Source organism: Geotrypetes seraphini, chromosome 3, assembly GCF_902459505.1.
Source record: "Geotrypetes seraphini chromosome 3, aGeoSer1.1, whole genome shotgun sequence".
Lineage (NCBI taxonomy): Eukaryota > Metazoa > Chordata > Amphibia > Gymnophiona > Dermophiidae > Geotrypetes > Geotrypetes seraphini.
In genome coordinates, this window is record NC_047086.1 from 190,192,026 (window position 1) to 190,209,490 (window position 17,465).

The 17,465-nt window shown below is 41.9% G+C and overlaps 1 protein-coding gene across 1 annotated transcript in view; it reads right to left on the minus strand.

Annotated features, from left to right (window-relative positions):
- ITGA5 (integrin subunit alpha 5) overlaps positions 1-17,465 on the minus strand; it is a 239,741-nt gene that overhangs the window by 105,444 nt on the left and 116,832 nt on the right. The window lies entirely within an intron of this gene.

Below are 17,465 nucleotides of genomic sequence, written 5' to 3' on the forward strand. Positions count from 1 at the left end.
TTAGTAGTGTTCCTCTGAACCAACTCCAGCCTGCTTATTTCTTTTTGAAGGTGTGGTCTCCGGAACTACAGCCTAAGACAGTGAGAGACGCCTCTCATTAAGAGAAAGTCATGTGTTCTCTTCACCATGGAATTACAAACATCAGAAAAACAACACATTAGTGATTAAAGAGTTCATGCTAATTTCCTGTTTTGATTCCTTGAGCAGTCCTCTCTCCTAATCACTCATGACCCTAGCAGCGGCCATTTTCAGTCACACATTATCTCACATGTTATGATTAGAGATATCCTTCCCAAAATCACAGCAGAAAAGGAGATGCTTAAAGAAATGCCCAAAAAACTGATATGGAAATACCTTTTTACAGAAAGGTGGCATATGTGTGGAACAGTCTCCCGGAAGAGGTGGTAGAGTCCGAGACTGTGTCTGAATTCAAGAAAGCATGAGATAGACACGTGGGATCTCTTAGACAGAGGAAGAGATAATGGTTACTGCGGATGGGCAGACATTAAGCCTTTATCTACTATCACATCTCTCTGCACATTTTCTCTACTTGTTTCAAATAAAAACAATGAGGGTTTGGCAGGACTTTGTGGGACAGAATTCTTTCACCAGTAAGCTATGAAGCCTGTCTGCTGGCCCCCCTCCCCCCCAAATCTTGTATTCAGCTCAAACCTTCAGCTTTCAAACCTCCAAAACCCCTGGGAAGAAGCAGCCATAGCTAAACAGGCATAAAGCACAAACAGTGTAGCATGACATGAACAGGAAGAACGTGAGGACAGGAAACCGTCATCGGGGCTGTAAGATCTGTCAGCAAGGCTGAATCTACACACAGAAACAGTGGGGAAGAGCCTTTTCCGCTCATTGTATATTCTCACTTCCTATCTGCTTCATAAGGACTTCATCTAGATGGGATGGAAGCTGCGGTCTTGCACAGCCAGCCAAAACACTGGGTCTGCTGGCTTGTGCTCAAGTGGTCATAGAGCAAGTGCTAAAGGGCAGTGCAGCGTCCAGGCTGAAGCTCCATCTAGATCTGTTCCCTTATGGGGAAGAAGGGAGGGGGGAGAAGAGGGGAATGTGATGTTATTGGTTATGCAACATGTTTTGTCGTGATGCATGTTTATCGCAGTATCAGATGCAGTGCTCCCATCCACCTGCTTAAAAATATTAACGTTCCCATCATATTCCACTTCTAAGTACCCTCCTTATACTGCCCTAAATGAGGTTTGACATTTCTTTAAGAGCAGTTAAGTTATCCAGTTCCAGGAGACAGACTTTGGCCAACCTATGTATCCCAAATGCTGATGCTGATTTTACAAAATTAAAATCAGTCCTGTAGGTACCATATTACATCAGGATACAAATGTCATAAGTCCAACACTGGGCAAGTCACCTAACCCTCCAGGTACAGTGGTTAGATTGTAAGTCCTCCGGGACAGAGAGGGAAGACACTTAGTGTTACCTGACCACCATACAATGTAAACTGCTTAGGGTCCCCATGGAGGCATATAAGTGGTATATAAATACCTACAGTAAAATAAATAAATTTTATATATACAAGCAGATGGTTGAATCCAGGGGTGTTAAAGTCCTCGAGGGCCGCAATCCAGTCGGGTTTTCAAGATTTCCCCAATGAATATGCATGAGATCTATTTGCATGCACTGCTTTCATTGTATGCTAATAGATCTCATGCATATTCATTGAGGAAATTCTGAAAAACCGACTGGATTGCGGCCCTTGATGAGGGACTTTGACACCCCTGGTTTAATCAATCCATAATACTTTATCCTTTTACCCTTTACTAGGGTACAAGGATAGCTCAAGCGGCTCTAGGAGGTGACCGGTGCCTTAAACATGAAGGAAATTACCATTTTTTTCTCTCTCATGTCCTTAAGGTAAAATAAAAGTTCATGGCAGACAGGGAGAAACAAAGTTCAGGGTCTAAATTGAAGGGAGACAAAAGCAAAAAGCACACCAATGGATGAATCTCCCCTCCTCCCCTCCAAAAAAAACAAAACGACACAATACCCCAACCCACAGGGCCTGATTAACAAAGCTAGCTATCCAAGTTGCATCACCTGCTACCCAGATAATAGCTCTCACCAGGCCCTGTCAGTGAATAGATACCTTTGAAAATAATGCCCAATTGCCAGGCATGGAAATAAAACTCTGTCAGAAGCCATTCCAGTACAACCAATATTCAGCGCCGGTACCTGGATAACCATCCAGACAATGAGGCTAAAGAGGTTAGTACTCTTCAGCTTAGAAAAGAGAGATCTATAAAATAAGTGCAGTGGAATGGGTAGCACAAATCAATTGTTTACTTTTTCAAAATGTACAAGCTGTGGGGGGGGGGGGCATGCTTTGAAGTTACAAAGTAGTACACTTAAAACAAATGAGGGAAAAAAATTTGTTTTACTGAGTGCATAGCTAAGTTCTGGAGCTCTTTGCTGGGGGACACAGTAGATGGTGAAAGCTAGAAGGATGCTTGGGTGCATAGGCAGAGGTATGGATAGTAGGAATAAGGAGGTATTGATGCCCCTGTATAAGACTCTGGTGAGACCTCATTTAGAATATTGTGTACAATTTTGGAGGCTGCACCTTCAAAAAGATATAAAAAGGATGGAGTTGGTCCAGAGGAAGACTATTAAAATGATGTGTGGTCATCATGAGGTGTCTGGGGGACAGACTTAAAGATCTCAATATGTATACTTTAGAGGAAAGGCGGGAGAGGGGAGATATGATAGAAATGTTTAAATACATACGTGGCATAGGTACGCAGTCTCATTTGAAAGGGAGCTCTGAAATGAGAGGGCATAGGTTGAAGTTAAGAGGTACCCAGGCTCAGGAGTAATTTATGGAAATACTGTTTTACAGAAAGGGCGATAGATGTATGGAATAGTCTCCCAGTAGCAGTGGTGGAGACAAAGGCTGCATCTTAATTCAAGAAAGCATTGGACAGGCATGTGGGATCTCTTAGGGAAAGGAGGAGATAGTGAATGCTGCAGATAGGCAGACTGGATAGGCCATTTGGCCTTTAAAACGCCTAAAAACACATCTGTTCCTGAAGTACTTAGGTAACTGATCTATACAATCTTAGTCCTCAACAAATGATCTTTAGAACTGTTATTCACTAACTCTGAACTTTGTTTATTCCACTTGATCTGTAATACCTTTTAATCATTGTAAACCGCATAGAACTTCACGGTCCTGCGGTATATAAACTGTTATTATTATTATGTTTCTCTGTTTCTAAGTAGTTAACATAGTTTGAGTTAAAAAATAAAAATATTGATGTTTATTAAGTGATATATTTATGATTAATTTGTCTTTACATATTGATACACTTATTGTACATTTGAAAATGAATAAAGATTTAAAAAAAAAAAAAGTTTGAACAAATTCCTAGAAGAAAAATTCTTAAACCATTATTAAAGGAAGACCGTGGAATATCACAGCTTATCCCTGGATGTAAATATCATGAATTCTTGCTATATTGGGAGACTCTACTAGGTACTTGTGACCTGAATTGGACACTTTTGGAAATGAGATCCTGGGCTAGATTAACCTCAGCTCTGATCCAGTAGGGAAGTATCTCGTCTTGTTCCTCCATCCCAGATAGAAGCGGGGGAGGAATGGATGCCAGAACCTTTCGCACCCCACAGATCCAGTATTTCTCCCTTTTCCCTACAGATCTCAGCATCATTTAGCTCTCTCTCCCCTCCTCCTTTTGCAGTAAGACAGTGTTTTCTCTTCCATTGTGCTCACCTTCCCTACCCTTCCTCGTTTGGCATCTCTCTTTTGCTCACGTCCCTCCCCACTACCACCACCCCGGGTCCTTTAAAACTTCTTATCCTAGATCAGTGTTTCTCAACTCAGTCCTGGAGTACCCCCTTGCCAGTCAGGTTTTCAGGATATCCACAATGAATATGCATGAAAGAAATTTACATATAATGGAGGCAGTGTATGCAAATCAAGTTTATGCATATTCATAGTGGATATCCTAAAAACTTGACTGGCAAGTGGGTACTCCAGGACCGAGTTGAGAAGCACTGTCCTAGATCACCAACAGCAGTGCTGGACAAAAGGCTGCCTTTGTCAACCAGCAAGGCCTTCCCTCTGCTGGTCCTCACTATCTTACTGCAAGGGCGAAGAGCAAAGCACCAATGCTGGAAGGAAGGGCACTTTGGCATGCGAGATGGAGGGGAGGTGTCAAATGTGTGCATCACATATCTAAAACATTTGACTTGGCACATTTGTATTACTGGTGTAGTATGTCCTCCTCTGTAAATGCTGGTCTCACTTCACTGTGACCTGTATAAAGTATATTTCATTTTTAGGACAGAGGATGTTTTCTCTTGCTCATTTGGACTCCTAACTGAATTAGAACCAGGTCCTAAATCTGACTTAAAAGCTAACAAAAGTCCCTCCACAGAGAAAGCCTATCCTTTGAAGCAGTGCTTAAAAACCTAGTGTCTGAAGTGAGGATCACTAGAGATTCTTATATACGGTATACCTTTGTTCGCATCTTAAACATTTCTGGTCCTTCCATTCCCAAATGAGAAAACAGGCATGTCGTCTTCTTACCTCACGACGCCCTGCTTGCTGACATTGTTTTGACTGGCTGTCTAGCAGCTATCAGCAGAAACCTCCCAAGGCTTGCTAACTACAAGAAAACCTCAGAAAGTAACAAACACAGGTGGGATACAAAGGAACCATTTCATAGGGCATCCATGTAATAGTCTCACCATCGCACTGCAGCTTGGGCGAGAAACACGGGAACTAACCAACATCACACTCCACCTTAGGCATGCCTTTAACCACAGGAAGCTGACATCCTGGCCATGTGACCTAACTCCAGGCCTGCTTGTCTAGTCCTCATCAACACATTTTGGCCCTGGTCATAAGAATATAAGAGTTGCCATACTGGGACAGATCGAAGGGCCATCAAGCCCAGTATCCTCTTTCCAATCCAGGTTACAAGTGCCTGGCAACATCCCGAAAGAGTAAAACATATTGTATGCTTCTTATCCTGTAAATAAGCAGTGGAGTTTCTCAAGTCTATCTTAATAGTGGCTTATGAGAGAATAGTCTATGCAAAGTATTACAAAATTCTGCATACTTTATTTCTGAAAAATATCACCACTATCTGAGTGGTAATTTAAAGGAAAAAGTCATTGCGCAAAGGTGCACTAGGCTTGCCTTCCTCATCTTCCCCTCCCTGCAGTTTGACCTCAGTCCATTCTTCTTTTCCTTCAGTTCTCTTGCACCTCAGACTTCATCTTTCTCCATCTCATTACTGGTCCTCCAGGCTCCACCCCCTTCAAGCTCCATTCTTAACCCTCACTCCCCAAGCTCATCCCCCTCTGTCTCATTCTTGATCTCCCCTTGCCAGGCTTATATACCACCTCCTGGTTACAGGTTACAGGCCCCCTACAGACAGGAAAATACATACTGTACCAGAATGTAACTCACCTTCAGCTACTTATGAAAAAGTGTGAGCTAAGGCTCAACCTTCATCTTCCTCCTCTCTCTTTTTCTGACTCTCAGCTGCATCTCCCCTTTGCTTACTAAGTTTGTTCCCTACCACATCTACTTCTTTCTCTTCCTACTGTGCAGCTGACTTTGTACCTCTTTTGGGCAGGGCCATTTTTGCTCCCACATCCTCCTCTTTAAGCTATGGAATCTACCACTTCCTCTCCCAGTCACAAAGCAGCTACAGCATCTTCTCCTGGCATGCCTTCCCTTCTCTTCTGGCTGCCTTTCAGCCTCTCCTATCCCATGGCCAAATTCTGGGCAATAACAGTAAAAGAGTGTGTAATCTATACAGAGATTTATCCAGAAAGATACTCAAACATTCATTTGCTCTGAAAATCACAATTGCCATGCACCTTCCATCTCGCTACTTCAGCAGAAAGGGTACAATCAAGAAATTCTCACACACACAGTAGCACAATCAAGAGATAAGATACAGATACAGGATACAAAGAATACACACACAGACACTTTATTGTTTATAAAACTGGTAGAGGGTGCTGATCAGAGCCAGGAGTCAGAGAGCAGAGATATATAGGAAAGCTCTAGATTCAATCTTTTACACAAGGATTCTGGTCTCCAGATGGTTGCCTTAAAACTCACAAGATGTGGCTAATTTTGATGAAACTATGGGTTCCATTTTTGTGACAAACTATAAGCAGATCCAAAAACAAGATCATTAAGGAATCTTACCAAAAGTCAAACTTTTTCAGAGATGCCATCGCCCCATAACCACTAACCCTCTGCAGTTAGCACCACAGATACAAAACACTGATAAGATGGCTGGCTTCCAAATGTCATGAATCAGATTGAATGTTGGACGATTGCTTTTAAATTGAAACTAAATCCAGAAAAAACTAAATTTTAAGATGCTGAATGGTCTCGACTATACTATAGAACAGTCTATAAAAATATTGGGAGTGACTTATAGATAAACATCTCACTTTAGAACATCATACTGATCTATTATTGAAGAAATGCTTTGCTGTGCTCTGGAAACTTCGAACTATTAAGAAATACTTTGATGAAGCTTCTTTCCGTCTGTTAGTGCAGTCATCCATTTTAAGTATTCTTGATTATTGTAATGTTATCTATTTGGGTGCTTTTAAGAAAATTTTAAGAAAATTGAGAGTGGTTCAAAACACCACAGTTCGATTGATCTTTGGATTTAAAAAATGGGAGCATATTACACCATATTGAAACTCCACTGGCTGCCGATTGAGGCCAGAGTTTTGTTTAAATTTGCTTCTATCTGTTACAAATCTATTTTTGGCTTGTCACCTGGATACCTTATTTCCCATTTTTCTCTGAACCACCCAAATAAGATTCCATGCAGAGTTTATTTGCATTTCCTTCTGTTAAATTATGTCATTACAAAAGAGTTCTGGACAGAACTCTCTCTTTTCAAGCTGCTAAATTGAATGGTTGGTTCGGTAAAATTATGTTGTGATCTTTTTCTTATCTTGATTTTAGAAAATTATTGAAGACTCAATTATTTGAAAAATTTATATCCTAACTGGTTTTCTCTTTTAAAAATTCCATGCTTCTTTTATGTAATGTAATTTTTACTGTACGATCGGCTCTTATATGCTGTAAACCATTCAGAACCATTCTTTTAAATTGTACTTTTCTTTTAAATCATATTCTCCACTGCAGGATCAGTTCCTATTTATTGTACATTGCTTAGAATTGTATTTTCCTTTTCAATTATATTCTTCACTGTATGACTAGTTATTATTTGTTGTAAACCACCTAGAACCATTTTTTGGTTAGGCGGTATATAAAAAATAAAATTACCGTATTTGCCGGCGTATAAGACGACTTTTCAGTACCTTAAAATCCTCCCCAAAGTCGGGGGTCGTCTTATAAGCCGGGTACTGTTTACATGCCCTTACTTTACATGCCCTAACACACAGTTCTTCAACTGCCGGTCCGCAGAAAATTTCTGCCGGTCCACACAGGACCGGCGAGATCAAGTCGGCAGTTAAATTTCCTGCCGACTGCGGTTCCTGTTGATTAATGTTCCTCCCAGCCTCAGGCGATCAAGATAGGCTGCCAACGTCGGGGCCTTCCCTCTCTGAGTCTCGCCTGTTCGGAAACAGGAAGTTGAAACAAGTTGCTGAAGAGGGCCGCGGGGAAGTTGCGATTAGACCGGAGAGAGCTGCAGATTCAGGTGCAGGTGGAGGGAGATGGTCAGCGTGTGCGAACAAGATCCTGGGGAGCCTTCACAGTGGCTGTCTCCCCTCCCACCAGCTCTCCAATTTGCCAGGGCAGTGATTTACCGGCAACTTCCTGCAGGCAAGTACGGAGAGCTGCTGGAAGGGGAGGAAGCCACTGTAGGAGGCAGGGAAGGTGCTGGAAAAGGGAGATCTGTTACTGGACTTGAAGGGAGTTAGAAGGAGAGGTGTGCGGAAGAAGGGGTAGTCTTATACGGCGAGTATATAACAAACTCTATATTTTAACTGTAAAAGTTGGGGGGTCGTCTTATACGCCCAGTCGTCTTATATGCCGGCAAATACGGTATTGTTATTATTCCTAGTAGCTGGTCATGATTAGGAAGCTTGACTTTAATTTATGAGCAACAGGCTTCAAGATATTCCAGAAAACGGGCATGTGGGAAGCTTGAATAATAGATAAGCAGGATACTGCATTAAGGGAAAATAAGAGAAATGCCAAATGCATATTTATAAACTGATCACTGCTTGGGAAGATCGAAGGGACCAGACGAAGATGGCTGGACACTTTGTAAACAACCATGGGGATGACACTGAAGGACCTTTCTGGACTAGCACAAAAGCGATTTCTTTTTAGATCTGCATTCAGCAGCGTTCTGTGGATGGGCGTCAAAGATTATGCAGATAGTGGTTATTGAGCCACTGTTCAGATAAATAGCGGCTGAATAGTGGATAAGTTTATGTGGCTTAACATCAAAGGCCTCCATTATTAAGCCGTGCTAGAGGTTTTTAGCACAAGCCAGCGTGGTAAATGCTCCGACGCTCATATAATTCCTATGAGCATCGGAGCACGCTAAAAATCTCTAGTGCAGGGGGGGGGGGGGGCCTAAATGAATAATTTGAATTAAACTTTAAGTTTATCTGTTAGGTTTGGAACCTCATATTCAGTGGTTCAGCTTAAAAACAGGCTGGCTACAAGCCTGCTTGCAGCTATCCGGATAACTTAGTCTGACCACCGAAATAGTAACATAGTAACATAGTAGATGACGGCAGATAAAGACCCGAATGGTCCATCCAGTCTGCCCAACCTGATTCAATTTAAAATTTTTTTTTTTTTTTTCTTCTTAGCTATTTCTGGGCGAGAATCCAAAGCTTTACCCGGTACTGTGCTTGGGTTCCAACTGCTGAAACTCCCAAATTTTCTGGGGGAAAAAATATGGGGGACCCAAAACACACCAGTCCTCAACTTTGAACATTCATCCTCATCGGGGCCATTGCAGCATGTGGCCGCTGCATATTTAAAGGGTTTCTGTGCCGAGGTTTACTCCCACGGTAGACATCATTGCACAGCATATTAAAATGCAGGCTAAAGAGCCCATTAGCTATCCTGCACCAATGCAGGGCTGGGTGCTCAACGCTAGAAGTCTACCGCCAGGTTTGAAGCAGTGTAGAAGCTGCTGCTGATCATGGGGGCTCATCTCTTTCCACTTTGCCCCCCACCAAAGTTTAAAATAACGTCCCTGCAGCATCTTCTCACGGCTTGCTCACATCACTGGCACCCCCTCCCTCAACAGGATCAGCCCCCTCCTGCCCAATTCAACCTGACCTTGTTCTTTTCTGACCCAACTCCCGATGTTAAATAAATAAATAGTCCTTGTGTGTGGTGGCCTTCCCACTTACTAATTTGGCCGGCACAAGCCACCCTCTCCCCTTCAACATGACTCCTCCCACTTTCCTGACCTAAAAACATTGCCCTGGTGTCTAATGGCACCCCCATAAAGGAAAAGTCCCATTTCTCTACTTTAAACAAGGCAGGGCAGATGCCCACTTGCTACTGCCCCCGAGTCATCATCTCCAAAACAGGGAAGGTGTGGCTCATTGGTAGAGCTGCTTACTCTGCACCCAGAGGTTGTGGGATCAAATAAGAACATAAGAAGTTGCTCCCGCTGAGTCAGACCAGAGGTCAATCTTGCTCAGCGGTCCGCTCCCGCAGCGACCCATCAGGCCTAGGGCCTGAACAGTGGTTCCTGATTAATTTTATAACTTACCTCTAATCTACCTCTACTCTTATCTGTACCCCTCAATCCCTTTGTCTTCCAAGTACCTATCCAAAGCTTCTTTGAACCCCCTGTTTATCACATCCTCCGGTAGCGCGTTCCATGTATCCACCACCCTCTGTGTGAAAAATAACTTCCTAGCGTTTGTTCTAAACTTCTCCCCTTTCAATTTCTCTGAGTGCCCCCTTGTACTTGCTGATCCCCTTAATTTGAAAAATCTGTCCCTGTCTATTTTTTCTATGCCCTTCATGATCTTGAAGGTTTCTATCATGTCTCCTCTAAGTCTCCACTTTTCCAGGGAGAAAATCCCAGTGCTGCTCCTGGTGACCCTGGGCAAGTCACTTAATCCTCCAGTGCCCACCGCTTTGAATGTCAGCTTTGAAATGCCAAAGCCATACAAAGGCAGCATACAAGTGCCCATTCTATTCCCCATTCCCCCCCACATGGTGAATCCTGGGATGCACCAGACACGCCAGTCTGTCATAGAAGGCAATCCCTTAAATGGCACACTGACCTCACCCAGTGCATTGCACATGTGAGGGCACTGCCTTTAAGAGATGATGGCCTGGTGGCCAGAGCAAAAGGCCATCACTTCTGCCTTGTTTAAAGTAGGGGTCTGGGCAAGAGGTTGGGGGAGTCCCCACTAGACACCAGGGACTTTTAAAGTCCAGATCAGATTTGGGGAGGGGGGAGACGGTCACGTCGGGGAGTGGGATAAATTCTTTTTTAATATTCAGGTAAGAGTGGGGGACAGGAGGGAACAGGGTCAGATCAAGTTTAGATAGGAGGCTAGGGAGATTAGAGACCAATGAATGTCACCCATTTTGAGAGTGCCTGGGCCAAATTGCTGCTCAGGAAGGGTGGCATTTCAGTGGGATGGCAGGAAGTTAGTCCCATTGCAGCAGAACAGAGGAAAAGCTCAGCCTAGGTGAAGATCTGTGAAGCTCGCTAGAAGAGATTCAACTGCCACTGGCAGAAAAAATAAGGGCAATAGCTGCAGTGAAGATTTGCGCCATCTACTGGCAGGAGCCAAAAGCTATGTCAGAGTGGAGGTCATGTGGGCTGAAAGCTGAGGTGGAGAGAATGGGTATATACCAAAAAAGACATGCACATTGCATAATACACCTCCTACACACACACAGACCTATTCTCACAAATGCACATCTACATTCTCCACCACACTGTACACACATTTTGGATTTGTAGGTACTTGGAGGGCCTCAGAAAAAAATAGCTTATGTCTTATTAAAGAAATGACAATTTTCCTTATAGTTTATAAATCTTTCTTTTTGGCTAAGTCTTAATAATAATATTGTAATTTATAGCTAAAGAGACATATGATCAAGAAACTGTTTTATTTTACTTTTGTGATTATGATAAATATATAGAGGGCCTCAAAATAGTACCTGGCGGAAGTGGGTGTTTTTCATCTTGTTCAATCTCTGAGATATATCGAGACAGGTTTACCAGATTCCAGCTCTTGGCGTCTCTGGATTTCTCAATGTTTTCCCAGTACTGAGCTGGATTTCACCAAGAGGTGATGGAAACATCCAAACCGAAGTGCCTTATGTCCCGTGTCGGGGCATCCGCTGAACAAACTGGTGCCCTGGGAAAGGGGTTGCTCTCAGTCCCCTTCTTCCCTTTCAAGCTTGTATGATCACAGATTCACAGGCTGACTTAAAAGGGCAATGTGGCAGCCCCCTGGCTTGGTGCTCAAGGCAATCGCCTTCTTGCACAGCCCTGTACATATCCCTAGTACAAAGGGCACTCCAGAGGTGAAGGAGCAGAGGTGAAGGAGCTGAATTACTCAATCTTTCTTCTGCAGGCAAGAACTTCCCTCCAGACAGACGACTGGAGATCAAGCACTTCCACCACATGCGATGATAACATTTTTTTTTAAATCCTTTCTATTTTTAGTGCCAAGTGGTTACTGTAAAAACTAATCAATAAATTTCTTAGGGACAGAATTTTGGCTGCTGCCAGATCAGCTGAAGTGCTAGTGTTCAACTTTATTTGTACATTCAGTGGCATTATACATCTATGTTGCCGATTCAGCGCATAAATCAGACTTATGTGATCCAGAGAGCTGCTGAATTTTGCTACTCTCCAGCTATCTTGTGCTCCAGACACTGGCCTTAAATCGACTCCTTTTATATGTGGATATATTCTGGTGCACACAAACGTATGTCATGGCATTTATAAGTATAACCACCAGCTATCTATTTATCTAAAGGCAGAACTGCCACTGGTCACGTAAGCAGCTTTGAATGCCTGGCCCTTAAAACATTCAGTTTCAGCATAAAGCATGACCATCTCTGGGAAAAGGTGACTAAAGTAGCAAATCCAAAATGTTGAGAATGGCTGATTTTTTTCATGTTGTGGGTCCATAATCAATCTGCAAAAGTTACATGGTTCAACTTCTGTGACTTATTTCTTTCACATAAAAGAACAGGGTTTGGGCTAGTGCAGTCTGATTTGGCCAAAATGTTTTTGATTCAATTTATTCACTCATATGAATCGATTTTTCAATTCAGTTCCTTAAGGCTACTATCAATAAATGGTTTCTACTAATCATCATAGAAAATACCTTTGAATGGTCTTTTAATTTTTGTAATTATGTTGATCCCAGTCTCTGGTTTCCGCTTTCCTTCGTCTTATCTTTGCTCTTTTGCTAGGGTCTTCCTGGTCTGTTTGCCATTTGCCCATGTCCATCATTCAATTCCCCTCAGTTTCCCTGCCCCTATCTTCCTGACAGGTTGGGGATCTCACCTCTCTGTACCTTTATTCTTGCCCCCTTTCCAGCAGAACCTCTCTGTGACTCTACCCCCCCCCCTCCCAATGGCCAGCACTGCATCTCTATATCCCTATTCCTTCTCTCGTTCAGCTTCTCTCCTTATTCCCTCCTCCCCTCTTGTCCTCCCTTCCCCAGGACCTGCATCTCCCTTCCTTCTCTAATCCTCCCCCCCTCTCCATCCAGTGTCCTCTTTCTCCTGCCTTCCATCCAATATCTGTTCTCCTTCCCCCTCCTCCTTCCATGATCTGTTCTCCTTCTCTTCCCCTCAATCCAACATCTGCCCTCTTTTGTTCCCCTTTTCCATCCAGCCTCTGCCCTCTGTCACTCTCCAGTCCCCTCCTCTTTCATCCAGTCTCTCTTCCTTCTGTCCCCCCAATCCAGTATCTGCTCTCTTTCTCTCCAGTCCCCACCTCTGGCATCCAGCCTCTGTTCAAAAGCGACCAAAGGGTTGACCCCTTGAATCCACCGAAGAATGAAAGTCCAAAACAAAAAAGATACTTTGGAGTCTGATGTTACTGATGCAGACTTTATTATATCAAGAAGGTAATCCACAATCTTTGAAACAAGGAAGATCATTCACAACTCTAAATCAATGAAGTTGCCAAGGCATTCGAGATGCTAGCGGACAACATGCTGAAGCACGACCATATGGATAAACTTGTAAGTTTCTTTGAGCACACACATATCAGAGGGCATCAATTGCATGGCTGTTCTGCAGCATACGCGCCTGCAATTTTCAGACCAGAACTATGGAATCAGAACGAGGCAACTGCAGATGGAGATGCACAACCAACTAATACAGTGGAAGGTTGGCATCATGGATTGCAGTTTCTCTTTCACTATCATCCTACTAGGACTTTTCTGCAAGGAATCAAGCAAGATATGAGCTGTCAGAAGACGCTTCTGCTTCAAGGAACAAGTGGATTAATACATCCATCGACAAAGAAATACCAGATGCTGAAAGATCGTGTTGCTAAGGCAGTTGGAAAGAGTGGAGATTCTTATATTTCTTCACGCAATGGCACATTTGTCACATTCATGTCAGACATTATAAAGAACTTATCGATAGTTGATGTAACTCTTATCAATAAATTTTTATGTATTCAAATACAGTGTGTGTAGGTTACCTGCCCCTTTTATATGGCATATACCACATTTCTGATATTATATACTGATTTACATACATGCTGCATACATATTTATTTTATTTATTTAAAAAATTTCTATATCGTTTTATTCCAAAGTGGTTTACAATAAAATTGCATACATAAAATTTTGAAACAGGTGAGAACAGATAAAAACAAAAGCAGAAAGATTCAATCCTTGCAATAGGTCAAACGCTCGAAGAAATGCATCAACGAATAATTGCGTTTTCAGCAATTTCCTGAATGAACTCCTATCCCTACATTTCCGAATTTGACCAACAAGGCCATTCCACAGTTTTACTCCTGCACATGAAAAGGTCATGGCATTCGTTTCCACATACTGTCTTTTATTATGTTTATGAGTGCATACGAAAACTTAAAGAATAAATCACAGAATATATGTGCAGAAACTAAATTAATCAAACAACAGACATGGGATTAAGTGACGCGGGTTTAAGTGTCTATGGGATTAACTGTCGCAGGACTAAGTGTCGTGGGATTAACTGTCTTAGATTTGCTTGGGACCTGGGTTGGTCACGGTTGGAAACAGGATACTGGGCTTGATGGACCTTCAGTCTGTCCCAGTATGGCTCTAGAGCAGCGGCGGCGGCACAGCGGCAAAAGAAGCTACTCACTGTGGGGCTGTGAAGTCAACAGTCACACAGGCTGCTGATTCTGCCCTGGAATATGAAGTCTCAGTCCAACATCCGAGTATCAAATCATTTGATTTAGCTCAATTCTTATTATTTTATTGTATAAAACTCTGTAACCTTATAAATATAAGTTTAAATTTAATTTACAAAGCTAAAAATAATGTTAAAATAAATTTTAGAAGGGGGGTAGTAGGAAAAAAAAAGTGAATATTAAATAGACAAATTACAAATACGAACAGGGAGAAAAGTTAATAATTACATACTTAAAATAAATGAATTAGGGGAAGTGGGGGGCCAGAATAAAATACCAGGAAAGGGGATCGCTTCTTAAAAGTAGGTCATTTAATATACTGCTGTACTGTTGGAAAAGATATTTACATGCTATGGTATGCGTCTTGGAATAAGAACGTTTTTAGTTTAGTCTTAAATTTGTCGAGTGAATTTTCGTGGCAGAGTTGAGGTGGCATAGCATTCCATAAAGTTGGAGCTACAATGGAAAAATTAGTATTTCTAGTGTAGTAGAATTCCTTGATAGAAGGTATGGTTAATGCATTTTGATCAGCTCATCTAAGGATCTGTAAGAAAAAAGGCCTCAGACACACCTCCTCTGCCCTTGATAATGAATTTGTATCTGACGGGAATTGCGGGGTAATATATTCCTCACAGGCCTTAATTCATCTCTACCTTTTATAAATACATTATTTATCATTTTTACTCTTTTCAAATATTTCAATCATTCATCTTCAGTATCCAAAATATAAATATATAAATATGTTTCTAACAAAATTCATCTCAACTTTGATTTGACCTGGAAGCTGTGGATCCAACATGTTTTGCAATGAACTTGCTTTTATCAAGAATCCCCCAGTGCCGCTACTGCCATCCGACTCTCCCTACAAAAAGAATGGACAGGTTCTGGAATATAAAGTGATATCCAAGGGTGCAGGACCAGAAGCCTGCACAAATGCCAACTCCGTTCGGCAGCGAGTGGCTTCTTTTGCTGCTCTAGAGAATCAGCAACAGAAGCAGCAGGTTGGAGGCGAGTAAAGTTCCTATTTTTCCCCAAACCAAAATCGATTTGAATCGAGAATCAGACAGCATTAGTTTGGGCTGTTTTACGACAAACCTAGTGTAAGCCTCGTTTTTTTTGTTTCTGAAGTCTTTCGTCACCTTTCCCCTCCCCCCCCATAGATGGTCACAAATGTTCTCATTCCCCATCACCTCTCTAACATCTGCCTGCTATTATGGATCTGAATTTTATTCACCATCGGGGTGAGGTTCAATCTGTACATTACTTTGCATCCTGTTTATACACGTATGTGTGGATGGAATTTCCTTTACACATTCTATGCCAGACAAATCATTCCAAGCTCTCCTAGCAAATTCCTTCTCCAGTCTTTTTCCTAATGCTTCACTTTTTAATTTTCCTAGCCCTCCTTCAATAAAACACAGATCTTAGAAACTAATCCCCGAGAGCTTCCCTGTACAAGACAATTTTTGAAACCATGTTAAAAATCTGGTTTCCCTAATCAGCGCATATCCCACCTATTAATGAATCCCCATGTTTGAGATTAGCATCATCCCTCTCCCCAAAGCTTTTCCTTATGCTCCTCCAACATCATAAATATTCCTCACTATACATCTCTAATAGTTTTCCCACTAGGCCTCTACCCATTGTCTCACCTTGTTCTTATTAAATATTCCCAGAAAATCTGATTTACTTCAATTGTAGCACATATTGGAAAGCCCCCTCTTTCCACAATCCCTCTAAAAACCCTCCTTTACTCCTTTTTAGATAGGATTTCTCTCCTTTAACCTCATTTAAAAAATTCCTAGGTTTTTAGGCAGGGTATAAATTTTTAAATAACTATATAAAATCCCTCTTAGTTTGGATGTTAGGTAATACAAATTTATCTAATTATGCCATTTCTATACTATCTTTTTCCTGAATATAGAGCCCGAAGCAATTTACATAAAACTGTAGAACAAAATATTAGATTAATAAGATTTCTGAAATAAATATGGATGGACCACTCGGGTCTTTATCTGCCGTCATTTACTATGTAAATAAGGTTTTAGAATGTTTCAAAACAATGGATAAGAGTCTTTAGGCATAGGCATTCTACAGTATGTGAAAAAGAAATTTCTGAAATCTTAACATGAATTACTTTAAATGAAATAAAGATTAACCTATGGTTTTATATATGTCAATAAGCTTCAACTCCCTTAGGAAAGTGCACCAAATTAAGAAACTCCTCTCAAATTAACCTATAAAATTTTTTAAAGACAAAGCAGGCTGTTTAAAGTTTATCCTTGCCTGCAATGGGAGCCAATGAAGCTCCTTAAAAAGGGGAATAACATGATTCTATGGGGAGGGGGGGGGGGGAAAGGAAATCAGATGAAGTGCTGTACTCTGAACCATCTGTAGTTTTTTCAGGATTCCCTCAGCCACGTCTCCATAAAGAGAACTGCAGTAATCAAGCTGCAATACGATCATGAATTGAACCAACAGGGAAACATATTAATGATTTGAAAAGAGTGAATAGATCTTAACTGTTTTAGCTTTGAGAAAGAACTTCTTTACCAGAAAAAGAAAAAAAAAAAAAGTTATGCCTCCGTTTTTTCCTACTCAAAGTCTCTTCCAGCAGAGCTGGCCCTAGCACTAGGCAGACCAGGGTGGCAGTTTTAGGAGCATGCCAATGCAGCATTGACAGCTGTCATGTAGCACAATGGAACAGTCACTCAGGAGTGAAACAGGTAAAGCAGTCAGTACAGTGTGGATCTGGTGGTGGTGCTCCTCCCACCCTGGCCATGGGAGCTTGGACTGGTGCTGCTACAGGTACACCCACCCTTCAGAGTTGGCCTCTGCTCCATACATGGGACAAGTCGACACTCTGTTTCCGAGGTAAGGACCCAATATGCAAACAGTTCTCTAGGAGCCACACAGACTCAGTCAGGAATAGCCTTACAGGGACTCAGCAAACACAAAGTGTGGAGGGCCATGTATGTTAATGCACACAGTTTAGGCAATAAAATTCTAGAACTGGAAACTGAAATAAGGGATGCCAACCTGGACGTGGTGGCAATATCCGAGACTTGGTTCACGGAC